This window comes from Loxodonta africana, chromosome 14 (genome assembly GCF_030014295.1).
Source record: "Loxodonta africana isolate mLoxAfr1 chromosome 14, mLoxAfr1.hap2, whole genome shotgun sequence".
In the NCBI taxonomy this organism is placed as follows: domain Eukaryota; kingdom Metazoa; phylum Chordata; class Mammalia; order Proboscidea; family Elephantidae; genus Loxodonta; species Loxodonta africana.
Genome location: NC_087355.1, coordinates 64,161,472 through 64,189,403, shown reverse-complemented (window position 1 = coordinate 64,189,403; position 27,932 = coordinate 64,161,472).

Genomic DNA, 27,932 nt, shown 5'->3' with positions numbered 1-27,932 from the left:
GTTACATTTTTCATAATGTGTCAACTTTCTCATTAATTTCATATCAGATGTTCTGTTTCCAGTAATCTAGTTTTCCTCTCCCCTTACACTTTGATCCTCATTTTGTAGATGTGATTTTTAAGACAGACAACAAACAAATAAATGGGACAATTGCACATTATAAGAGCTGTGAAGAGAACAAAACCAGGGCAGGACAGATAAGGTGAGGGATTTCCTAGATCAGGTGTCCCAAGGAAGCCTCAGTGATTAGGTTACCATTGTATACTACATCAGTAAAAAGAAGCTAGCTGTTCCAAGCTATGTAGGAAGAGTGTCCCAGAAACTTCCACCTGTCTAAGATGAGAAAAAGTTCCTGTATATGAGAAACTCAATGAACTCCTTTCCAGCTGACACCAGAAAATGCAAGAATGGTTGGAGGTGAGTTCATAGACACGCAGGCAGCATCTGGTGATTTTTCTAATTCTAGTTGCAATGATTTAAGCACATCCTTTGGATGATTTAAGGAACAGGACTGATATAAATTTGTAAAAGTTTATTTGGGAAGCTTAAGTAGATGTAAATTTGACAGTTTATATTCAGTGAAATTGCTTGAGAGAACCTCTACATAGATAAGAGTTGGAGAGACTAAGATTGGAAGTTGCTAATATTAGAAGTGGAGAGAGGAATGGGAGCCAGATTAAGGGGAATAAAAAGGATGGCACATTGAGGTAGAAATGAAACCAGGGAAGTGGACCACTGTTGCTAAGTGAAAAGAGCATTTCTAGAAGTGAGTAGTTAACTGTCATTTAATATTGATGAGGAGCTGAGTAACACGAGGCTAAGAAAAAAAAAACAATCTCTAGATTTCACAAATTAGCAGTCATTTGTGATCATTTTAAGAGGCAATTTGGGAGAGTGGTGGAGGTTGAAGATGAATTGAAGTGGGTTGAAGAAAAAACAAAATATAAGGAGATTGAAGCAGTGACTGTGGATGGTTCTTTAAGGAAAAAAAAATTAGAATAGCTTTGGTATTGAGGAAGGAATTTTTAAAAAATGAGTGAAAATAGTCTATATTTATTTGATTATGATAACCAAGTAAAATGATTTATTTAAGTGAGAGAAAGTTATTTGCAGGAAAAAAAAAATTGTAGAGTTGCACTGTCTAATAAGGTAGTCACTAACCACATTTGGTTACTTAAATTTAAGTTAAAAGTAATTAAAAAGAATTAAAATTAAAAATTCAGTTCCTGAGTCACAAGAGTCAAATATATTTTGAGTGTTCAAAAGCCATATATGTGTAAAATAAAACAAAGCAATTACTGTCGAGTCAATTCTGGCTCATAATAACCCTATAGGAGAGAGTAGAACTGCCCCCATAGGGTTTCCAAGGCTGTAAATCTTTATGGAAGCAGACTACGCAGACTACCACATCTTTCTCCCGCAGAAGAGCTGACGGGTTTGAAATACCAACCTTTTGGGATCCTTCACATATGTCCAAAAAAAAAAAAAAAAAACCCCACTGCCGTTGAGTTGATTCCAACTCATACTGATCCAACAGGACAGAGTAGAACTGCCCCATTGGGGTTTCCAAGGAGTGGCTGGTAGATTCAAACTGCCAGCCTTTTGGTTAGCAGCCATAGCACTTAACCACTGGGCCACCAGGGGTACCATATATGTGTAGTACCCATCTATTGTATAGAACAGATGGAAATTTCCACCACTACAGAAAGATCTCTTGGACAATAGTTTTAGGCTGTCCAAAATTCATTACTGGAACAACATGATTTTGATTCTATTTTTTTGGAATTTTTATTAGTGTCCAAAATAGCATTTATATTTAGAAATATATGTTAAAATGTATCAGAAGTTCAACTATTTGCATATTTTGGAAACTAAAATATTTAAAAAAAAACCCAAGAAAGACAGTCCTCTGTTTCTGTAAAACCACTTTGGCTAGATTACACAGTGCATATTATGCCTAAGATTTCAAAATTAGTTTCAGAATAAATACATATTCCAGTGTTTGTGGAAAATCTGGTGGCATAGTGGTTAAGTGCTAGGGCTGCTAACCAAAGGATCGGCAGTTCAAATCCACCAGATGCTCCTTGGAAACTCTATGGGGCAGTTCTATCCTGTCCTATTGGGTCACTATGAGTTGGAATCAACTCGATGGCAATGGGTTTGTTTGGTTTTTTCCTACTGTTTGCATTTTTTGGCAATGTTTTCAGTTTCTCTTTTGGTATCTCCTTTCTGTATCTAGTCTTCAGCATTATTTTCTAAGGCATCTAGAACCTGAGTGTACAATTCCAGGATTGCGCTCTTTGCTACAGCATGCACTTCCCAACATTTATTAGAAAGACATTTTAATACTCAATCATTGCCTAAATATGTTTTAAGAATTCCCCTTTGGGTGTTTACCCAGTACCCAGCCCATAAGGCAGCCAAAAATATGTACAGTAATTGAACAGTAGAAAAAAAAAATAAAATCAGCTGCTTCTGGACAGCAATCTACTGAACTGTGTACTACAAGATTAAGTGAATGCCAAGCCCATGGTATGAAAATGTCATTTTCTTTACGTTCTAAAATTTTCTGTTGCATGCCTTTATAACACCCTGAATGTGGACTATCTTTTCAAAGAAGAAATGAAGTATTTGTGATCCTACAAAATGGACATTTTTTGTGTTTACTTGAACTTGTTTCTCAGCTTGATCCATTTTTAGCAACTTACACCTCAAAATATGGTAACACAAGAAAGGGCAACCCATCGTATATGTCTAGAACAATGTGTGAAGAATTCATAAACTTAGTAAGTGGTAAAGATTGATTAATTATTTTCAATGAAATAAGGATAGGTTGATATTTCAGTATGTCTGTAGATTCTACTCCTAATTTTTGTCATACAGATCAGCTAAGTATTGTTTAACAATATGTATCTCCAGCACATGAAAAGTGTGTTGAGTGATTTATCACACAAGTCACATGATTATAGTGCCACTGTCACATTGTTATGTGGCCAATGAGAGTGAACTGAAGTTGGGGTTAATCCGGGTCTTTCTGAAATGAAAAAGAAAATATAACTGTTTTCATATACAAAATTTATAAAATGTACATTTTTTTTGTGGAATTGTTCAAATCTCATATTTGCAGATACATACATAATTGATGTAATAATAGCACCACTTCTCAACGAACAAATTTGTTTTGCAAGTCATGATAATAACCAATTTCTTAAAAGAAAGTCAGTCTGAAGGGAAATGGAAAGTAAAATACATGTATATAATTTTTATTTATATAATTTTTATTATCTAAATATTAACTTATTTCCTCAAGGAATTGTTCAATTTCCTTACATGGAAATACTTAAATATTCTGTGAAAATATAATCTTAATGTTCTGATAAATACCCTTCAGTGCTTTTTTGGAAGACAAATTTAGAAACTCTCATTGTTGCAAACTTATTGGGTTGTTATGAGTTGAAATCAACTTGACGGCAGTGGGTTTGGTATTGTAGCAAAACAGAAAAATATTTTGCATGATAAATATTGAATTTTATGTACTGTTAATGTGCCTAATACCTCATTTATTAGCATATATAGAGTAATACCAGGAACTGTGTGTCTGTGTCCTGTAAAACAGACAATAAAAAATGAAACTCACTTGATACATAAATTAAAACTTTTTGTGTTAGATAAATGTTAGTATTTCCAATATTTTTTAATGTATTCTATACTACACTAAATTATTACCCATGTATTATATTAAATTTATGTTAGATTGCATATACTTGTATGCCAAACATATTTTAAAATTAAAGTTATAAATATTATTGTTAACAAATCTTAGGACATAACTGTAGTAAATGATACACAGTTAAAAAGTAACTTGATTGAATTCATTGCAATGGTCAAATTATTTGAGTTCCTTCCCTTTGCATGTAATCTTGGACTGGAGTTCCCATTGGTTGTTTCCCAGGACATACACAAGAACATCATAACCTTGTGTTTATATCATGACAAAGAGCATTTCTGGCCCTCCTGTCTGGAGTTCTTTGATGAGCAGATGTGCATATACAAGGTAGTTCTCTCAAAATCAATAAGAGACCTGTTATCTATTAACATAATCCATCCTTGCCCAGTAACTGCTCATGTTGGATCAAGTTGCACATTGGGTGAATGTAGCAAGAGTTAGACTTGACAGCCCACTCTCATCTGTTGTTTATTAGAAAGAAATAGTTTACTCCAAGAGAGCCACTGATACAAGGAGTTTCAATTACATGAGAAGGGATTGTAGGCAACAGATGTCAATGAAGGTGTTGAAGTGGGGCCTCATAGTTTAAACAACATTGCACATGGGCACCCTGGTGACCCTGTGCAAACTTTATTTCCAGCCTGCACATTCTCATGTACTGGAGCTGGTATTGAATTCATTTAGTGCCCTGCCAATTCCCTTCCACTAAGGCGATCACTTTCCTTGTGTTCTGTCTGCTTGGCATCAAGGGATCTTTGGTTTGGACAACTGGTACGCCTGTTTTATTGATGCCCTGAGCACATACTTACCTTGCTTATTGGGTAATTTGTCCCTTCATGAAATCATTATTTTATATTTCTGAATTTGTTGTTGAGAAAAGCTTATTAGCTCAAATACACACACACACACGCACACATATTTCTAACATGAGGCTGTGTGGTGTCGTGGGAAGGGCCCATCCCAAATTTGCGCTGACATTATCATTTTGCTCTGGCACATTCCAAGCCTGTGCTTGAGAGTTAATTGGAGATGAATTCAGACAAAAAAAAAAAAAAAAAACCCTGAAAATCTGCCTCCTTTCTTTCATCTCTTTCTGACCTCTAAAAGGTGTTCTTACTTAAGTAATCATCATTTGCCTGAGTGCTTTTCTATATTTTCTTTCTTTCTGTATAATTGGGTTACATAGCCTCTTCCACATAAACTTGCCTTTCCCTCTGAACTCAGGTATGGCAAACTGTAAATAAGGGTAAGTGTGGTTAAGGGCAAGAATGTATGTTTTCTCCTACTTGCCATGCACAACCTAGAACATAGGATTTTTTAGTTTGGACAGGAGGCAGGAAGGTGTTGCCTATTTGCCGTATTAGAAGACTACCTCCATTAGGATTTTATGAAGCAGCAGCCAGCTAAGTGGCCTAACAAGATGCTTTCTTCCCAGGCGTTTTACCTGCATGTTTGTAGGTAATAGGCTGTTCTCAGAGAATGATATAATTATTGGGAGGTGACTTGTTAAATTATCATGAATTTAGAGATTGTACAAATTTTATAAAATTCTCTGAATCAGGCTGGACATGTGACATAGTTTGACTCCTATATTATAGACTTGGACACGATGAAATTAATAAAATTGGAGAATTTCTTTCAACTGCATTCTCATTTTCTTTATCCCAGGAACCAAAAATGTGGAGAAGAATGTGTCCTCCTTAGTTATCTCAGTACCTATAGCACAGAGTTGTTTTAAGCTTAGAGTTAATAAATAAAATATTTGGCACTATACCTATACAAACCAGGCTCTCAGCAAATGTTAGGCAGTGTTACTATCATTTTTTTACTCCCAGAAACTTATTGACTAGTTGCAGGCAAATGTATAAAAATGTGTATGTTGTTGTTGTTGTTAGGTGCCATAGAGTTGGTTCTGACTCATGGTGACCCTATGTGCAACTGAACAAAACATTGCCTGGTCCTGTGCCATCCTCACAATCATTGTTATGCTTAAAATCATCATTGCAGCCACTGTGCCAATCCGTCTCATTGAGGGTCTTCCTCTTTTTTGTTGACTGTACTTAACTAAGCATGATATCCTTCTCCAGAGACTGACCCCTCCTGTTAACGTGTCCAAAGTATGTGAGATATAGTCTCATCATCCTTCCTTCTAAAGAGAATTCTGGTCACACTTATTCCAAGAAGATTTGTTAGTTTTAATGGCAGTCCTTGGTATATTCAATGTTCTTTGCCAACACCACAATTCAAAGGTGACAATTCTTCTTTGGTGTTCTTTATTTTTATTATATATTGCTGTTGTTAGGTGCCTTCGAGTTGCCTCTGACTCATAGCAACCCTATGTTCAATAAAACGAAACACTGCCCAGTCCTGGGCCATCCTCACAGTCATTATTAAGCTTGAACCCATTGTTGCAGCCACTGTGTCAATCCGTCTCATTGAGGGTCTTCCTCTTTTTCTCGAACCTCCTGCTTTACCAAGCAATAATGTCTTTCTCCAGGAACTGATCCCTCCTGATAACGTGTCCAAAGTATGTGGGACGTAGTCTCGACATAGTTGCCACTAAGGAGCATTCTGGTTGTACTTCTTCCAAGACAGATTTGTTCATTCTTTTGGCAGCTCATGGCGTACTCAATATTCTTCACCAACACCACAATTCAAAGGCATCAATTCTTCTTCCGTCTTCTTCATTCATCATCCAGCTTTCACATCCATATGAGTTGATTGAAAACAACATGGCTTGAGTCAAGTGCACCTTAGTCTTCAAGGTGACATCTTTGCCTTTCAACACTTGAAAGAGGTCTTTTGAAGCAGCTTTGCCCTATGCAATGCGTTCTTTTGATTTCTTGACTGCTTCTTCCATGGGTGTTGATTGTGGATCCAAGTAAAAAGAAATTCTTGACAACTTCAATCTTTTCACCATTGATCTTGATGTTGCTAATTGGTCCAGTTGTGAGGATTTTTGTTTTCTTTTTGTTGAGGTGTAATCCATACTGAAGGCCGTGGTCTTTGATCTTCAGCAGTGAGTGCATATATAAACATGCTTAAATTGGACACTGTTGTAAGAAGCCCTTGAAATCGTGTTGAGTTTATACTTGTCTCTTAAAATGGCTATAAATGTGAAAGAGATTTAAAAATAACGAAGCTCAACAAGTATAAAACAGACTTACTAAATTAGTGTAATGTAGGCTGTAATTTTTTTTTTTTTTTTTTTTGGCTGTAATTAGGTCTCTCAAGATTATGGTATATTTAGCAGCTATGTTAATTTTAGATTAATTTTATAAGACTTGTAATATACTTTAGGGAAGTTTCTTTCTAAGTCCTGGTATTTTCATGGATGCCTTAATTAATAATGATTGCTTATGTAATAAGAGGTAGCCCTGGTAACATAGTGGTTAAGAGTTTGGCTGCTAACCAAAAGGTCGGAAGTTTGAATCCACCACTTCACTCCACTTCTTGGAAACCCTACGGGGGCTGTTCTGCTCAATCTTATAGGGTCACTATGAGTTAGAATCGACTCAACGGCATCAGGTTTTTTTTTTTTTTTTTAATGTAATGATATTCTGCTGCTTACTCTTGGAAAGTATTTTATGGCCAATGGTTTTTGCAATTTGGAAAATTTTACATGCAATACTATTTTATTATTTAATTTTATCTCATACTGCAAATCTTTGCAGCACAATCTTTTTTCCATAATTTGTTTCTTTAACTACATTTACTTTTAAGCATAGATATATTTGCTCCATTTTCCAAGACAACTAAGTAATAATGAAACTTATAAATTTTAATATTATCTTTTGTTTTTCCATAGCCCCTTAATGTTTTTATTACCTGTTTTCACATATACATCCCTCGTATAGGTTTTTGTTGTTCTTTTCCTTTAGGATTTCTATGCAACTTACAGATGAAAATGTATTTAAAAATTATTTGTTAGTTAATTCTCCTGACGCTTGTAATTTAATAAGCATAATTTAGGCAGTGTTTATAACAAGCTCAAGTGATTTACCAGAGGCACTAAAAGAATCAGTGGCAAAACTTGATCAAAGACTCACAAAGGCCTAACATCAAATTTTAGTATCTATAAATATAAGTGTGCCACAGAACATTGTTCACTTTATTTAAAATGCTATACTTAGTTGTATAAGATTCCCAAATCAAGACCACAGTCACGTCACCTAATAGTTGAGAATTGTTGTAAAATAACTTGGCTGAAAGTCAAACATGAGGATATTTTATAGGCTGTATGAAGGTGAAAAAGTAACAAAGCAGTGGTTCTCACTATTTTTGACCTCAGAATGCCTTCACACTTTTTAAAAGTTATTGAGGATCCCGAAGAGATTTTTGTGTCTGTATGTTAGATCTATGGATATTTACAATATTAGAAACTAAAAACAATTACTTTGAAATATCGATTTATAATTAAATATAGCAATAATAAACATTATATTTAACATACACAACCTACTTTTTGAAAATAACTATATTTTCTGAAACAAAAAAAAATCGGTGAGTAGAAAGGTATTGTTTAATTTTTGCATTTTTAAAAAATGTCTGGACAATGTGATTACATATTTTTTGGTTGAAATATATGAAGATAATCCAGCTTTACATATATATGTAGTAGGAAAGGGAGGTGTATTATAATATCCTTTAAAGATAATTATCAAAATTCCTCCCTGATACTATACCAACACTTGACAAGTATGTGTTTCTTAAAGGCTAGTTGGAATGCAGAGTCTCAAACTATATCATTAAATGTTTTATACTCTGCTACATTAGAGTCCTTTGGTTTATTTTACACTTTGAGTAGATCTTTTACTTATGTGTAATTGTGTATCTTTTTGCATTGCATTTAGTTTTTTACCTTCATAAAATGCAATATCATGAGTTGGTCATATAGTGGTTCACTGAGCCATACATATATTCCAAAATTTAACACAATTCACTACATAATAGCAAAAAAACAAAATTACAATCATTAATATCACCACCAATCTCATCAAAAGAGTCTTTGAGTACTGGGAAACTGTCAATCTCATGACAGCACATACAAGTTTCCAAAAATTTAATTTTCACTTGAAAGCTTAAATTGTCATTGGCAATAAATATTATCTTCTGTTTTTCTCCAAATGATAGGATCATTTCTTTCATTTTCCAGAAAATGTCTGTCAAATACTCAAGTCTTAATAATTATAGTTTGTTTGCCAGTTATTTTCTCAAGTAAAAATGATGTTCCATTAAAAAGTGGCCAATTCAGCTCACAACTCTAACAATCACACGTGGTTTCCCTCAGAACAACTATTGTGTTTATGTAGGTATCAGAAGTGCTTCAGGTGTCCTTGCAATTTCATCACACAGAGTATTGATGCAACACTTACTCACGGGTCAAGATTTAACAAAAATATAATTATTTTTCTGCTTCAACAAAGACAATGTTAAATGAAACTGGTTTCTTCTGTTTTTTTTTTTTTTCTTTCTTTCATTAAGCATCAAATTCCTAGCAACGAAGACCACAATGACAACTAGAAAATTTGGACTACCACCTTGATTTATATTAGGTACCGGTAGTTTTATCCACCATTGTCTGTGCACCGTGAGTGCAAATGTCAACATATCAGAAAAGGTAAATATTGAGTTATGGTGTTGGTGAAGAATAATGAATATACCATGGACTGCCAGAGGAACGAACAAATCCGTCGTGGAAGAAACACAGCCAGAATGCTCCTTAGAAGACAGGATGGTGAGACTTTGTCTTATGTACTTTGGACATGTTATCAAGGGGTACCAGTCCCTGGAGAAGAACATCAGGCTTGGTAGAGAAGAGGGTCAGCAAAAAAGAGGAATATCCTAAATGAGATGGATTGACACAGTGGCTGCAGCAATGGACTCAAGCATAACAATGATTGTGAGGGTGGCACAGGACCAGGCAATGTTTTACTCTGTTGTTTATAGGATCACTATACACTGGAATAAACTTGATGGCACCTAACAACAACATTATTATAGAAATAACTTCGAGCTTGCAGACCCCTTAATGGGGTCTCTGAGACTATCAGGAATTGGTCTTCACACTTTGGGAACTTCTGCAGCAAAGACAGGTGTTTTAATAGGGTCTTGGTTTCATACTAACAGTCATTAAAACCTAGTGTTCTGGTGCTTTGTAACATAAGGCAGTTTACAAAGGACCAGGAGAAGAAAAAGTTCTGGTTTTGAAGTACTTGCAATTATTTCTCATATACACATACAAAATTTATAACCATCTAGCATTCCATGAGTCCACTCTCACTATCTCTCACTTCCGAATCAGGTCTTGACATAGTATTTCTAAGTTTCGTTAATCACATAATTAGTTTACAATTTAGGCTACAGAATAAATCAGTATTTCTCTTTTAATTCTTCTATTTATATATCTTTATTTCAAATGTTATACTAGTAGATCGATGGCAAATATCTCCTCCTATCTCATGGTATAGGGCATGTGAAGGAGTGAAAGGGCTTCTCAAAGCTTAACAAAGGAGATGTTCCATTGTAGAAGCAAAGGAAAGGAGTTAGCTGAGTTGATCTCCAACTTTATCTTTTTCATCACAGATTTGCCTTGGGCATACTCTGTCCACCTTCAATTCTAAAATCAGACAAGTGTACCTGTGCACATAGGTTTGTTTGTTTCGCACATGTGTGGCTTAGTTGAAACATCGGTGCTCAGTAAGGCAGAAGGTCTATCTAAAATCAAATGTGATTATTCCTTCCCAATGGACCTCCAAAATGGAACAAATTGAAACAATTTCTTTTTTCTCTGTTTAAATATAAACCAGCTGAAGTCATTAGTCATAATTAAATATGTATGATATCATTATCGATATCCTTGAACATGAATTTAGGCTGCAAAAGTGCTTTAAAAGATAATGCAGGAGAAAATTCTCTCTCAGATTCTGTTGATTCGATCATGAAACATTTAAAGCATTTAAACCTACTTAAAAATACCTTGTATTATCAGCTACTTAAAAATACTTTGCATTATCAGAAAAGTAGTCCTAGCATTTTTATTTTCTTATTTTTTTTAATCCTAACCTTTACTCTAGACCAGAAAGGCGATATTTTGCCTCAATGTTCCTGATATAGTTCCTCTGACATTCATACTCATTCAAATGGAAGAACTTCCTTAAGGGAAAAAGAGCACTTCATAAGCCATAACCTGATACTTAATAAATGGTCTTGAAGTTGAAAAAATAAAATGAACACACATATTTGTAATAATAGGCTTATTCTTTGTAAGCATAAATTTTGCTTCCACTATATTATTTGTAATGAGTGTTTTTCTCTTATGACCTATATAAACATTTTCTCATAAAACTAAATAGTATGTTTGTAAAAATAGCTAAGTAGGTAAAACAAGCACAGAGTTTCAAATTTGAACTTATTTTTTACCTATCTGTAACTACCCTCAGATTCTTTTGAATGCTCGGAAAAATTGAGAAGAGATGTTGAAATTGACAATTTTACTGAAAGATTTGAGAGAAAATGAAACGTCCATTATATTAGTTATCATAAGATATGAGACATTTTCCAGAGAGTTCATGTATTCATTTGTTTTTCATTCCATAATCACTAATTAAGTCACTTTACATCACACTTAAGCACGATGCCAGTGAGAGAGGGCAGTGTTAATTTTGCTAGTGATTCTCTCTGTAATCTGATTTTTTTATTCTAACATTAATTAGAAAACATAAAATTAAAAGACTCAAGTTACTCAAAGAATCAGTTAAATTTATTACTATCCTGTTGTTAATTACTTAAATAGGAAAAAAGGGGAAGGGTTTTCTAGCATAGAGAAGGGAAACTAACACAATGTGTATCTCGATAGATTAATACTTGCTAAAATGGTTGCCGTGTTAGCACACAGGAAATTTTCAACTTATCCATATCATTTTTCCAAAATTTAGAACATGAATATCATTTCGTTTTGACCAAGAATTTTCAAAGTAGTATCAACAGCCTCTATATACTCAGTTGAAGGTTTTGCCTACTCAACTTTCCGTCACACACACATGAAGTTGTGTAAAGTCATTGGGTGTGAAATGTGAATGGCGTAGCAACCACATATATTTACAAAGCTGGAAGAAGAGTTGGACAGTGTCAGATTGTTTTATCCACATGCCAGTAACCTTTATTGCATGAATTGGGACATTATTCACTTATAACTACTAGCAGAGAGTATTTTGTGCATTCTTGTTCCTTTTGACTCATTAAATCCTGATAGAAATGCCTAGATCCCTGTACAATTCATCTTATAAACAATCATCAGATGGTGAATGATTGCAGTATCTCTTAATTTACCGTGAGATTTTTAGAGATATTTCCTATCAATTTTATGCTTTTGGTCTGTGGAGCTTGTTTTAAGACAAAACAATTGCAGTGTTTAAAACAAAAAGCCTGCTTTTTCATTTATACTTTGGAATTTTGCCTAGCTACATTATTTTCTTTTAGAATTATAATAGTTTAGTTAGTTTGTATCTCCTATTGTACATTTGAAATATGTTTCACAACATTGAATTCAAATTATTATTAAAATTTATTTGAATAAAAGAAAAAAAATTTTTATAGGTTTTATTAAATAAATATATTCAGTAGATGTTTATTGAGCTTCTACGTTATGCCAGACACCATGCAATCAATTGAAGGCCTTAAGAGTAAAACCAGGGGTTTTCCCAAGGGAGCATTCTGCCTCCTGTCTATAAACAGGCATCCTTCTAGTATTCCTCTTTCCTCCACCGCCTGACCTACCAATTCAGGGATAAATGTGCTCTCCATTCCAAATGTAAAAAAAAAAAAGAATCAAAAACAAAGGTCATCATGATTTGGAATCGACCACACTGCAACCAACAACCAGTCAACGTATGTGGCTGCTAATATTTATCATAGCTTTGGAGAGAATTGTGTTTTTCTAGGAAGATAATTGATGCTGTCATGGTGTTAATGAAGAAGACCATCAAGCTCTGCACACTTTGAATTCATCCCTAGATTCTTGAACCAGGATCAGAAAGAACAAAAGAATATTACACAGAGTTTAGTTTATTTACTAATTTTTCTTAATTGAGCAATTCAGGAATTAATTGCAATATTTAGTTTTTTTTGTTTTTGTTTTTGTGCCTGATTTGTAGGAATTATTTATAACAACATAAACATAAACATACTCGGGCGGAGCCAAGATGGCGGACTAGGCAGACGCTACCTCGGAGCCCTCTTACAACAAAGACACGGAAAAACAAGTGAATCGATCACATACATAACAATCTACGAACCCTGAACAACAAACACAGATTTAGAGACAGAGAACGAACTAATACGGGGAAGCAGCGATTGTTTCCAGAGCCCGGAGCCAACGTACCAGTCAGGTACAGCACAAGCACAGAGACCTGCTCCACCCCCCTGAACTAACCCTGGGAGCGGGATCAGCAAGTTCCATGGGCGGCGTGGGACGCAGCTGGTAGAAGTCCCCGGGAGGCAGTGACTGATTTTGGAGCAGAAAGAGCAGCATCCGAGCCGGGGAATCGTCCCGCAGGGATTTGGACTGGACGCAGGTACGCCATAAACACAGAGAGTTGCTCCACCCCCCTGAACTAACCCCGGGAAGGGGCCCAGCCAGGTCGCGCGGGCGGCGTGGGACGCAGCCGGTAGGAGAAGTCCCCGGGAGGCAGCAACTGGTATTGGAGCGGGGAGAACAGCGTCCCAGCCGGGACACTCGGTCACAGCACAAGCACGGTGAGCTACTCCACCCATCTGAACTAACCCCGGGAGGAGGCCCAACTGGTTCTCGGAGGCGGCACGGCCACGTGGCTGGAGGGACAAGAAGTCCCCGGGAGGCAGCGACTGATTTTGGAGTCGAGAGTGCACCGTCCCAGTAGGGGAGCCTTGACGCTGGGCGTGGGGCTGGAAGCAGAGGATCTGACCGTGACTCCAGCGGGCCAGACCCCCCGGGGACAATCTCCACACAGCCAGCACATATAGGCGAGGCGCCCACGGGAATCTCAGATATAATAGTCATTCCAAGCAAGACAAGCAACTCTGGCTATATTCTGAGGTGCTACTCTCCTATCTCTCTGTTCCCTCCCCCACCCTCCCCAGGCGGCTTCATTAACATCTGAATAGCCTGAGCCAGAGGGAGAACTCTGATAGGGATCTGACTGCAGGTTTTTTTTTAGCGGATTTTCTGGAAAAACTAGTTTCCCAGTGATGGCTCGGAGACAACAATCCATATCAAACCACTTAAAGATGCAGACCGTGACAGCTTCTCCAACCCCCCAAACAAAACAATCAAAATCTTTCCCAAATGAAGATACAATCTTGGAATTATCAGATACAGAATATAAAAAACTAATTTACAGAATGCTTAATGATATCACAAATGAAATTAGGATATCTGCAGAAAAAGCCAAGGAACACACTGATAAAACTGTTGAAGAACTCAAAAAGATTATTCAAGAACATAGTGGAAAAATTAAAAAGTTGCACGAATCCATAGAGAGACAACATGTAGAAATCCAAAAGATTAACAATAAAATAACAGAATTAGACAACACACTAGGAAGTCAGAGGAGCAGACTCGAGCAATTAGAATGCAGACTGGGACATCTGGAGGACCAGGGAATCAACACCAACATAGCTGAAAAAAAAATCAGATAAAAGAATTAAAAAAAATGAAGAAACCCTAAGAATTATGTGGGACTCTATCAAGAAGGATAACCCGCGGGTGATTGGAGTCCCAGAACAGGGAGGGGGGACAGAAAACACAGAGAAAATAGTTGAAGAACTCCTGACACAAAACTTCCCTGACATCATGAAAGACGAAAGGATAGCTATCCAAGATGCTCATCGAACCCCATTTAAGATTGATCCAAAAAGAAAAACACCAAGACATATTATCATCAAACTCACCAAAACCAAAGATAAAGAGAAAATTTTAAAAGCAGCCAGGGAGAAAAGAAAGGTTTCCTTCAAGGGAGAATCAATAAGAATATGTTCTGACTACTCAGCAGAAACCATGCAGGCAAGAAGGAAATGGGACGACATATACAGAACACTGAAGGAGAAAAACTGCCAACCAAGGATCATATATCCAGCAAAACTCTCTCTGAAATATGAAGGCGAAATTAAGTTATTTACAGACAAACACAAGTTTAGAGAATTTGCAAAAACCAAACCAAAGCTACAAGAAATACTAAAGGATATTGTTTGGTCAGAGAACCAATAATATCAGATATCAGCACAACACAAGGTCACAAAACAGATCGTCCTGATATCAACTCAAATAGGGAAATCACAAAAACAAACAAATTAAGATTAATTAAAAAAAAAAATACACATAACAGGGAATCATGGAAGTCAATAGGTAAAAGATCACAATAATCAAAAAGAGGGACTAAATACAGGAGGCATTGAACTGCCATATGGAGAGTGATACAAGGTGATATAGAACAATACAAGTTAGGTTTTTACTTAGAAAAATAGGGGTAAATAATAAGGTAACCACAAAAAGGTATAACAACTCTATAACTCAAGATAAAAACCAAGAAAAACGTAATGACTCAACTAACATAAAGTCAAGCACTATGAAAATGAGGATCTCACAATTTACTAAGAAAAACGCCTCAGCACAAAAAAGTATGTGGAAAAATGAAATTGTCAACAACACACATAAAAAGGCATCAAAATGACAGCATTAAAAACTTATTTATCTATAATTACCCTGAATGTAAATGGATTAAATGCACCAATAAAGAGACAGAGAGTCACAGACTGGATAAAGAAACACGATCCATCTATATGCGGCCTACAAGAGACACACCTTAGACTTAGAGACACAAACAAACTAAAATTCAAAGGATGGAAAAAAGTATATCAAGCAAACAATAAGCAAAAAGGAAGAGGAGTAGCAATATTAATTTCTGACAAAATAGACTTTAGACTTAAATCCACCACAAAGGATAAAGAAGGACACTATATAATGATGAAAGGGACAATTGATCAGGAAGACATAACCATATTAAATATTTATGCACCCAATGACAGGGCTGCAAGATACATAAATCAAATTTTAACAGAATTGAAAAGCGAGATAGATACCTCCACAATTATAGTAGGAGACTTCAACACACCACTTTCGGAGAAGGACAGGACATCCAGTAAGAAGCTCAATAGAGACACGGAAGATCTACTTACAACAATCAACCAACTTGACCTCATTGACTTATACAGAACTCTCCACCCAACTGCTGCAAAATATACTTTTTTTTCTAGCGCACATGGAACATTCTCTAGAATAGACCACATATTAGGTCATAAAACAAACCTTTGCAGAGTCCAAAACATCGAAATATTACAAAGCATCTTCTCAGACCACAAGGCAATAAAACTAGAGATCAATAACAGAAAAACGAGGGAAAAGAAATCAAATACTTGGAAAATGAACAATACCCTCCTGAAAAAAGACTGGGTTATAGAAGACATCAAGCAGGGAATAAGGAAATTCATAGAATGCAACGAGAATGAAAATACTTCCTATCAAAACCTCTGGGACACAGCAAAAGCAGTGCTCAGAGGCCAATTTATATCAATAAATGCACACATACAAAAAGAAGAAAGAGCCAAAATCAGAGAACTGTCCCTACTACTTGAACAAATAGAAAGTGAGCAACAAAAGAATCCATCAGGCACCAGAAGAAAACAAGTAATAAAAATTAGAGCTGAACTAAATGAATTAGAGAACAGAAAAACAATCGAAAGAATTAACAAAGCCAAAAGCTGGTTCTTTGAAAAAATTAACAAAATTGATAAACCATTGGCTAGACTGACTAAAGAAATACAGGAAAGGAAACAAATAACCCGAATAAGAAATGAAAAGGACCACATCACAACAGAACCAAATGAAATTAAAAGAATCATTTCAGATTATTATGAAAAATTGTACTCTAACAAATTTGAAAACCTAGAAGAAATGGATGAATTCCTGGAAAAACACTACCTACCAAAACTAACACATTCAGAAGTAGAACAACTAAATAGACCCATAACAAAAAAAGAGATTGAAACGGTAATCAAAAAACTCCCAACAAAAAAAAGCCCTGGCCCGGACGGCTTCACTGCAGAGTTCTACCAAACTTTCAGAGAAGAGTTAACACCACTACTACTAAAGGTATTCCAAAGCATAGAAAATGACGGAATGCTACCCAACTCATTCTATGAAGCCACCATCTCCCTGATACCAAAACCAGGCAAAGACATTACAAAAAAAGAAAATTATAGACCTATATCCCTCATGAACATTGATGCAAAAATCCTCAACAAAATTCTAGCCAACAGAATCCAACAACACATCAAAAAAATAATTCACCCTGATCAAGTGGGATTTATACCAGGTATGCAAGGCTGGTTTAATATCAGAAAAACCATTAATGTAATCCATCACATAAATAAAACAAAAGACAAAAACCACATGATCTTATCAATTGATGCAGAAAAGGCATTTGACAAGGTCCAACACCCATTTATGATAAAAACTCTCAGCAAAATAGGAATTGAAGGAAAATTCCTCAACATAATAAAGGGCATCTATGCAAAGCCAACAGCCAAGATCACTCTAAATGGAGAGAACCTGAAAGCATTTCCCTTGAGAACGGGAACCAGACAAGGATGCCCTTTATCACCGCTCTTATTCAACACCGTGTTGGAAGTCTTAGCCAGGGCAATTAGGCTAGACAAAGAAATAAAAGGTATCCGGATTAGCAAGGAAGAAGTAAAGTTATCACTATTTGCAGATGACATGATTATATACACAGAAAACCCTAAGGAATCCTCCAGAAAACTACTGAAACTAATAGAAGAGTTTGGCAGTGTCTCAGGTTATAAAATAAACATACAAAAATCACTTGGATTCCTCTACATCAACAAAAAGAACACGGAAGAGGAAATAACCAAATCAATACCATTCACAGTAGCCCCCAAGAAGATAAAATACTTAGGAATAAATCTTACCAAGGATGTAAAAGACCTATACAAAGAAAACTACAAAGCTCTACTACAAGAAATTCAAAAGGACATACTTAACTGGAAAAACATACCTTGCTCATGGATAGGAAGACTTAACATAGTAAAAATGTCTATTCTACCAAAAGCCATCTATACATTTAACACACTTCCGATCCAAATTCCAATGTCATATTTTAAGGGGATAGAGAAACAAATCACCAATTTCATATGGAAGGGAAAGAAGCCCCAGATAAGCAAAGCATTACTGAAAAAGAAGAAGAAAGTGGGAGGCCTCACCTTACCTGACTTCAGAACCTATTATACAGCCACAGTAGTCAAAACAGCCTGGTATTGGTACAACAACAGACACATAGACCAATGGAACAGAATTGAGAACCCAGACATAGATCCATCCACGTATGAGCAGCTGATATTTGACAAAGGACCAGTGTCAATTAACTGGGGAAAAGATAGCCTTTTTAACAAATGGTGCTGGCATACCTGGATATCCATTTGCAAAAAAATGAAACAGGACCCATACCTCACACCATGCACAAAAACTAACTCCAAGTGGATCAAAGACCTAAACATAAAGACTAAAACAATAAAGATCATGGAAGAAAAAATAGGGACAACCCTAGGAGCCCTAATACAAGGTATAAACAGAATACAAAACATTACCCAGAATGTTGAAGAGAAACCCGATAACTGGGAGCTCCTAAAAATCAAACACCTATGCTCATCTAAAGACTTCACCAAAAGAGTAAAAAGACCACCTACAGATTGGGGAAGAATTTTCAGCTATGACATCTCCGACCAGCGCCTGATCTCTAAAATCTACATGATTCTGTCAAAACTCATCCACAAAAAGACAAACAACCCAATCAAGAAGTGAGCAAAGGATATGAACACACATTTCTCTAAAGAAGATATTCAGGCAGCCAACAGATACATGAGAAAATGCTCTGGATCATTAACCATTAGAGAAATGCAAATTAAAACTACGATGAGATTCCATCTCACACCAGCAAGGCTGGCATTAATCCAAAAAACACAAAATAATAAATGTTGGAGAGGCTACGGAGAGATTGGAACTCTCATACACTGCTGGTGGGAATGTAAAATGGTACAACCACTTTGGAAATCTATCTGGCGTTATCTTAAACAGTTAGAAATAGAACTACCATACAACCCAGAAATCCCACTCCTAGGAATATACCCTAGAGATACAAGAGCCTTCATACAAACAGATATATGCACACTCATGTTTATTGCAGCTCTGTTTACAATAGTAAAAAGTTGGAAGCAACCAAGGTGTCCATCAACGGATGAATGGTTAAATAAATTGTGGTATATTCACACAATGGAATACTATGCATCGATAAAGAACAGTGACGAATCTCTGAAACATTTCATAACATGGAGGAACCTGGAAGGCATTATGCTGAGCGAAATTAGTCAGAGGCAAAAGGACAAATATTGTATAAGACCACTAGTATAAGATCTTGAGAAATAGTAAACCTGAGAAGAACACATACTTTTGTGGTTACGAGGGGGGGAGGGAAGGAGGGTGGGAGAGGGTTTTTTATTGATTAATCAGTAGATAAGAACTGCTTTAGGTGAAGGGAAAGACAACACTCAATACATGGAAGGTCAGCTCAATTGGACTGGACCAAAAGCAAAGAAGTTTCCGGGATAAAATGAATGCTTCAAAGGTCAGTGGAGCAAGCGTGGGGGTCTGGGGAACATGGTTTGAGGGGACTTCTAAGTCAATTGGCAAAATAATTCTATTATGAAATCATTCTGCATCCCACTTTGAAATGTGGCATCTGGTGTCTTAAATGCTAACAAGCGGCCATCTAAGATGCAGCAATTGGTCTCAACCCACCTGGAGCAAAGGAAAATGAAGAACACCAAGCCCACACAGCAACTAAGAGCCCAAGAGACAGAAAGGGCCACATGAACCACAGACCTACATCATCCTGAGACCAGAAGAACTGGTTGGTGCCCGGCCACAATCGATGACTGCCCTGACAGGGAGCACAGCAGAGGACCCCTGAGGGAGCAGGAGATCAGTGGGATGCAGACCCCAAATTCCCATAAAAAGACCAAACTTAATGGTCTGACTGAGACTGGAGGAATCCCGGCGGCCATGCTCTCCAGACCTTCTGTTGACACAGGACAGGAACCATCCCCGAAGACAACTCATCAGAAATGAAAGGGACTGGTCAGTGGGTGGGAGAGAGACGCTGATGAAGAGTGAGCTAATTATATCAGGTGGACACTTGAGGTTGTGTTGGCAACTCTTGTCTGGAGGGGGGATGGGAGGATAGAGAGAGAGGGAAGCCGGCAAAATTGTCAAGAAAGGAGAAGACTGAAAGGGCTGACTCAAGACGGGGAGAGTGAGTGGGAGTAGGGAGTGAGATGTATGTAAACTTATATGTGACAGACTGATTGGATTTGTAAACGTTCACCTGAAGCTTAATAAAAGTTATTAAAAAAAAAAAAACATAAACATACTCTAAACTTGCTAATTTGAAACTACTATAATAATATTGTTTTATTTAGGAATAAATGTAGAATAGCATAACTTTGGGGACTTCTAGAGACACAGAAACCTTGGAACTGGATCAGTGTCCAGGTAAGCATTTAGGCACGCTCTGGAGGTGTTACCACTATGTGAACCTAATGGGCAAGCAGGCACCCAGCCAAAATCTTTAGAATCATCTTGAGGAATCAAGAGGAAATTATAAGAGTTCAGCTGCTAACAAAAAGGCCAGCAATTCAAATCCACCAACTTCTCCTTGGAAACCTTATAGGACCTTTTTACCCTTGATGAGATAGAGTGACTCAGTGGCTGCAACAATGGGCTCAAACATAGCAAAGATTGTGGGGATGGCATGGGATCAGGCAGTGTTTCATTCTATTGTACATAGGACTGCTATGAGTCAGAACTGACTTGACAGCACCTAAACCAAAACCAAACCTACTGCCGTTGAGTCAATTCTGACTCATAGCGACCCTATAGGATAGAGTAGAACTGCCCCATAGAGTTTCCAAGGAGCGCCTGGCAGATTCGAACTGCTGACCTCTTGGTTAGCAGCCGTAGCACTTAACCACTACACGACCAGGGTTTCCCAACAGCACCTAGCAGCAACAAAAACATGGCCTCAGATTAGTTTCAGTATTCCTCCACAAACATATCACCACATCAATTCCCACTGCTAATTAACTTATCCAATTGGTATTTTTCCACTTATACGTTTGAGAAAAAGAATTTGTTTTTACCATCTTGTCGTTCCTCAACAAATCATTTCTTATTCCCAGTATTTTGCATATTGTCATAGTATATTTTTAAAAGGTCGATTCTCCAATGTTTTGTGCCCATCCTAATTTTAATATTCTGCATTCAAAATGGTAGATGGTAGAAAGGAAATTTCGTTGAAAAGAGCCTACACTAAGAGCGGGCACCATGAATGGTATATCTAATTCATTAGGATGCCTAATGGTCAACGAGTAAGGAAGGCTGAAGAAGAATTGAAGCCTTCGAATTTGGTGTTGGTAAAGGATATTGAATATACCATGGATTACCAGAAGAACAAAAAATCTGTCTTGGAAGAAAGACAGCCAAAAGGCTTTTTAAAGAAGCGAGATGGCAAGACTTAGTCTCACATGCTTTGGACATGTTACTGGGGGGACCAGTCCCTGGAGAAGGACATTATTGCTTGGTAAAGTAGAGGGTCAGAGAAAAAGAGGAAGACCCTCAAGGAGATGGATTGACATAGTGACTGCAACAACGAACTCAAACATAACAACGATTGTGAAGATGGCGCAGGACCAGGAAATGTTTTGTTTTGTTGTACATAGGGTCTCTATGAGTCAGAATGGACTTAAAGGCACCTGACAATAACAACAAGGATGCCTGAAGGGAGAATGGGAAATAATCCTACAACGGTAATTTGAGGTCAGAAAGTCAAAGGCTTTGAATGCTACACTAAATTGATCATCAAAGGGCAATCACTTAGAAGTTTGTTGTTATTGTTGTCAGGTACAAGTGAGTGAATTTCAGCTCATAGTAATTCCATGTGACAGAGTAAAACTGCCCTGATGGTGCAGTGGTTAAGCATTCAACTGCTAATCAAAAGGTCAGCAATTTGAAGCCACCAGCCACTCCTTGGAAACCCTATGGGGCAGTTCTGCTCTGTCATATAGGGTCACTATGAGTCAGAATTGACTCGATGACAACGGGTTTGGTTTTGTTTGTTTTAGTCTTTACTGGAGGAGATTGTCATGTCTTTCTCTGTGGAACTGTTGGGTGCGTTTCAGCAGACAACATTTCAGTTAGCACCTGAGTGCTTAACCACTGCACCACCAGGGCTCATACAAATATTTTTTATCAGGACTCTGCTTTAGAAAAGTTAACTTGATAGTATAGGTGAGAGGGAAAGAAACTGAGAAATCCAGGAAGTAGATTTTTCGCATAAGTCCAAGAGAGATAATAAGGTGTTGAATTAGAAAGGTATAGGTTGGATTAGAGCGTTGTATAGTGAGAAGGTAGATTGATTTTACATACTAGGCAACAGGTTGGATTGAGAGAGGAATTTGTGAACTACAGGGAACATACTTTATGCATCTTGTATTCTTTCTTTATCTGTATCTAGTTCACCTCTTGGAAGTTTGTGTACTTCCTGCTGATTCACATGCCATACTGAATTAGCCAGTTCCCTGTATTAAACATGACTCTATCTATTTTCAGGTAAAATTCTAATGACAAAGGATTGAGCTTATCCAGATTTCTTGATAAATGGATGTTCCTAAACAGTATTATAACTACACTAACTAATAAGAAACCTTTCATTTAGATATTTGCAAGTTTTGGGTCAAAATTTAGTCATAATCCTCCTTTTCTCAAAGTCCTAGACCTCTCTATACATTATTGAATATCTGATGACCCTATTCTTATCTTTATATTTGGAGTACCTTTTGCACTACAGCAGTATCAATGCCCACAATCAATAATGGTTATTTTGTAATACAGTCCATTGTATAAATGTATCATCCTAATTATAGATGCACCTTAGTCTTTTCTGAGTTTATCTTGTCTATTAACAACTTCAGTCTATCCTTCAAAGTAGTTTAGAAATTTTGCCTTATAAAAAAAAGATGAATTCTAACAATTTAATATTATACTTTAAATCTTGGAGAACATTTTGTTGAACCCTGTGAATGACATTCTTACATCTCTGTGATCTTAGTTCACAAAAGAAGAAGCCAGACTAGAATGCTTTATCAGCTACTTCTCAAGTTTTACTTTCACACCGATGGGATACATTCTCATTTTAGCTGACAGGTGTAAATTTTTATAATCACCATGTGATGTCTAGTACTTGTAGTTTGCTGGCCACTTTGTCATCTGTATTGACGTTTGATAGCCAGGCTATACCTAAAAGGACTTTTCAGGGAGATTGGTACTTCTTTTCAATTGACTTGGCTCAGCACTGTGGTAGGACACTCAAATTCTGCAAAGCAAGTAGACCGAGCCCTGTCAAGGGTAGTTCCATTATAATCAATTACACCTGTCAACAAGGACATTAGACTATGACCCATTTATGATAAACAGTGCACATCGTTTTCACAGAAATATTGTGTTAAACAGTGTCCACAGAAAACTGGAGCTCGCAAAAAGGTTTGCATTTTTTTTCATGGATTAGGTAATAATAAATCAGAGTTTTTCTCCTTGCATTCCAGAAAAATTGCCCTTTTTGACACCAAAGTAGAAAGAGAATATCTCTATAAATCAACATTATTGTTTCATCTCAACAAGCACTTCCAAACTTACTGTGCACTGTGTATACGTAGGCACTTTTTGTAGATGATGTGTCTGGGAGAGACATCAACATAATTTCTGCCCTTAAAAATTGTTAGAATTAGTTGCAAATATTTTCCCAAGTCTATTATTTGTTTGAACTGAGATTTTCATAGAGGATTTTTTAAAAATTTTGACAAGGTCCAATTTTTTTCCTCATAGGGAAAGTGTTTTTAGTGTCAAGTCTAAGAATTTCTACCTATTCCTGTTATGTTAAAAAAAAAATTTTTTTTTTTGGTGTTAGGAGCCATCAAATCAGTTCTAACTCATAGAGATCCTATGTATAAGAGAACGAAATACTGCCCACTTCTGCACCATCCTCACAATTGTTGCTATGTTTGAGTACCTACTCTTAGATCCCCAACTTTTTTCCTTTAAAAGTTTCATAGTTTTGCATTTGCAACTCAATTTCATGAACCACTTAGAGTTTATTTCTGTATGAAGTGGGACGATTAAGCTCAGGTTCACTTTTTACTTATTTCAAAAAAAAAGTTAAAATGACACAAATCTATGCATTAGTTCAAGAACAGGCAGAATTAATCAATATTCATATAAGTCAGAAGAGTGGATATTTCTGGGAGTCGGGTGGGAAGTAGATCTAGGAGAAGAATAAGGTAAACTTATGAGCTGCCAGAAATGTTCCATATCTTGATACAGGCTGTGATTTTATTGGTGAAAATTCATCAAGTTGTACACTTAAAATCAGTGCACTTCATCACCTTTCTGTGTGTACGCTACCTCATTATACAACCATCTGCTAAGCATCTAATTTAAGTGATGTGGTTGAAATGTAGTAGTAGCAACAGTACATGCTAAATTAGCTCTAATAAAAAAAAAGACAATATTAATTGGCACAGTGTACTTGGAAATATAAGATTTGGCCTGTGCTCAAAACATAGAAGTTATAGAGTTACTTTGGAAGAGAACAGAAGAAAGTGGTGGGGAAAGACTTGGAAAGGCATGACAGCAACTATGGTTTGGGATAAAAGTGAGGTCTAAGATCCCAAAAGCCTGTTATGAATGAGGATGAGGATGATAATAACTTTAGATAACAGTTACAAGAACATTTAACTATACATTTTGTAAGTACTTTATGTGCTTTGGAGCTCTGGGAGAGAAGTGGTTAAGTGTTCTGCTGCTAACCAAAAGGTCAATAGTTCGAATCCACCAGCTCCTCCTTGGAAACCCTATGATGCGATTCTACTCTGTCCTATAGGTCGCTATGAGTGGGAATTGACTTGATGCAACAGGTTTGGTTTTTTTTTGGTGGGGGAGGGGTTATGTACATTGTGTTAGGCTGGGTTCTTTAAGGAAGAAAATCAGTAAAGTATATAAACATACATAGAGAGAGATTTATATCAAGGAATTGGCTCACACAGTTGTAGAACCTGGAATGTCCCAAGTCCATAGGTTATGATAGAGGCATCTTCTGATTCATGTAGCTGGAGAGGCTTGCAACCCCAAGACTGACAGGTCAGAGAGCAGGGCCCTTGATCACAGGCTGCAAAAATCAACAAATTACAAGACTGGGAGGCAAGACTGCAGGTAAGCTGCTAACTTAAGTCCCAAGAACTGGAGGTCAGATGAACAGTAGCCAGCTGTAGGATCCAGAGCAAGCCTTGCTAGAATGTCCACTTATATTCAACGTAGGCCACACACCCAAGGAAACTCCCTTTCAATTCATTGGCTACTCACAGCAGATCCCATTATGGTGGTGATCACATTATATCAAATCTCATCTTGGAAGAGATCACAACATCATACAACTGCCAAACCACTGAGAATCATGGTCCAGCCAAGTTCACACAAAACCTTAACTATCACATGCTTTATCTCATTTAATCCTTAAAACAATCATATAATGCACATACTATTACACACGGTAGTTTATTTGCAGCTAAATGGGACCTAACCTGAGTTTAATAGACAAGCTCCATCTAAACTTAATTTTCATTTTCTCTGAAGTAACACAAACAGTTAAGAAGAGAAACAGATATTTAAAAAATAGGAATTGGTGATGTCAACTGATTTTTAAGAAAGATATTTCTGAACACTTTAAAGAAAGATTACTGTTAATAGTTTTCACTGCCCGTCTCTTGTAGAATAGCACCCAAAGGATTATGACCGATGCATAGCTTCAGTAATGAGTTAAGAGATATAAGAAGATCCAGTATCTAGTGATCCAAGTCTAGGATAAGAAGCTTTATCTTTAATCACACAACGTAAAAGTGTACCCACTCCTTTTGTTCAATCTGATTGGCCTAACCTCAGTTACATAGCCAAATTTAGTCATGTGGCTAAAAAAATCTGCAAAGAGAGCCTGAAAAATATGGCCCCTGGCTAAGCATGGAAATGTTCAGGGAAAAGTCAAGGACTTTTATTGTTAAAAGAAAAAAAAAAGGAAAATCAGATATGGTGAGTAATTACCAGTTTCCAAGGAAATAATATTTTGTCACTAAAGCTTTGCTGATACTCAAGTTTGGTTTAGTTTGGAGAAACAGACCAGACCTATAATAACCTGTAGAATGGTGGTCTCCCGGGATGTTAATCACTGATACAAGGGAAAATAATCCCATGGTAAGACATTTGGGAAATAATAATATAAAGTAAAAAAAAAAGTGCATCTTTTCTGCATGATTCCTTCAAAAATTTGACCTATGATGCATTATAACCTCTGTAGAGAGTGATCCATCATTCCTCCGTCAGTTTGTCACATTATGATGGCTTGAATGTTGCTTTGATGCTGTATGCTATGCCACCGGTATTTCAAATACCATCAGGGTCAACCATGATGGACAGGTTTCAGTGGACTTACAGACTAAGACAGAATGAGAAGATCTACCTAAAAAAAAAAAAAAATGACCAATGAAAACCTTATGAATAGCAGTAGAACACTGGCTGATATAGCTTTGGAAAATGAGCCCCTCAGGTTGGAAGGCACTCAGAATATGACTGGAGAAGAGCTGCCACCTCAAAATAGAGTCAACCTTAATGACATGGATGTGGTAAATCTTTAAGGATATTTATTTGCTGATGTGCCCTGACTCAAAATGAGAAGAAACAGCTATAAGCATCCATTAATAATAGGAACCTGGAATGTACGAAGTATGAATCTAGGAAAATTGGAAGTCAACAAAAATGAAAGAGAATGCATAAATGTTCTAAGCATTAATAGGCTGAAATTGACCATTTTGAATTGGACAATCATGTGGTCTACTATGCCGAGAAAGTTAAATTGAAGAGGAATGGTGTCCCACACATCATCAAAAAGAATACTTCAAGATCTACCATAAAATACAATGCTATATCAGTGCTACAGTTTTAAATAGATCAAACACACAATCAAGATGCACTGATAATTACTAATGATTAGAATGCAAAAGTTGGAAACAAAGAAGGATTGGTAGTTGGAAAATATGCTCTTGGTGATAGAAAGAATGCTGGAAATCGCATGATAGAATTTTGCAAGACCAACAACTTATTCTCTGAAAATACTTTTTTTCAACAACATAAATGGTGACTATACACGTGAACCTCACCAGATAGCTAAACAGGAATCAAATTGACTACACCTACGGAAAGAAACAATGGAGACACTCCATACCAAAAGTCAGAACAAGGTCAAGGGCTGACTGCAGAACAGACTATCAATTGTTCATATCCAAGTTCAAGTTGAAGCTGAAGAAAATTAAAACAAGTCCATGAGAGCCAAAATACAACCTTGAGTATAACCCACTTGAATGTAGACACCGTCTCAAGAATAGATTTCACACATTGAGAATTAATTACTGAAGACCAGAGGAGTTGCTCAATGACATCAAAGACATCATGCATGACGAAAGCAAAGGTCATTAAAAAGATAGGAGAGAAAGAAAAGACCAAAATGGAGTCACAAGAGACTCTGAAAGTTGCTCTTGAATATAGAGTAGCTAAATTGATAAAGTAAAAGGGCTGAAGATAAGATTTCAAAGGGTGACTCCAGAAGACAAAGTAAAGTATTATAATGAAATGTGCAAAGAACTGGAGCTGGAAAACTAAAAGGGAAAAACACACTTGGCATTTCTCAAACTGAAAGAACTGAAGAAAAAATTTAAGCCTAGAGTTCCAATATTGAAGGATTCTACAGGGAAAATATTAAATGATGAAGAAGGATCAACAGAAAAATGGAATGGATACACGGAGTCACTGTACCAAAAAGAATTGGCCGATGTTCAACAATTTCAGGACATAGTATATGATCAAGAACCAATGGTACTAAAGAAAGAAGTCCAAGCTGCACTGAAGGCATTGGCAAAAAACAAGCCTCCAGGAGTTGACAGA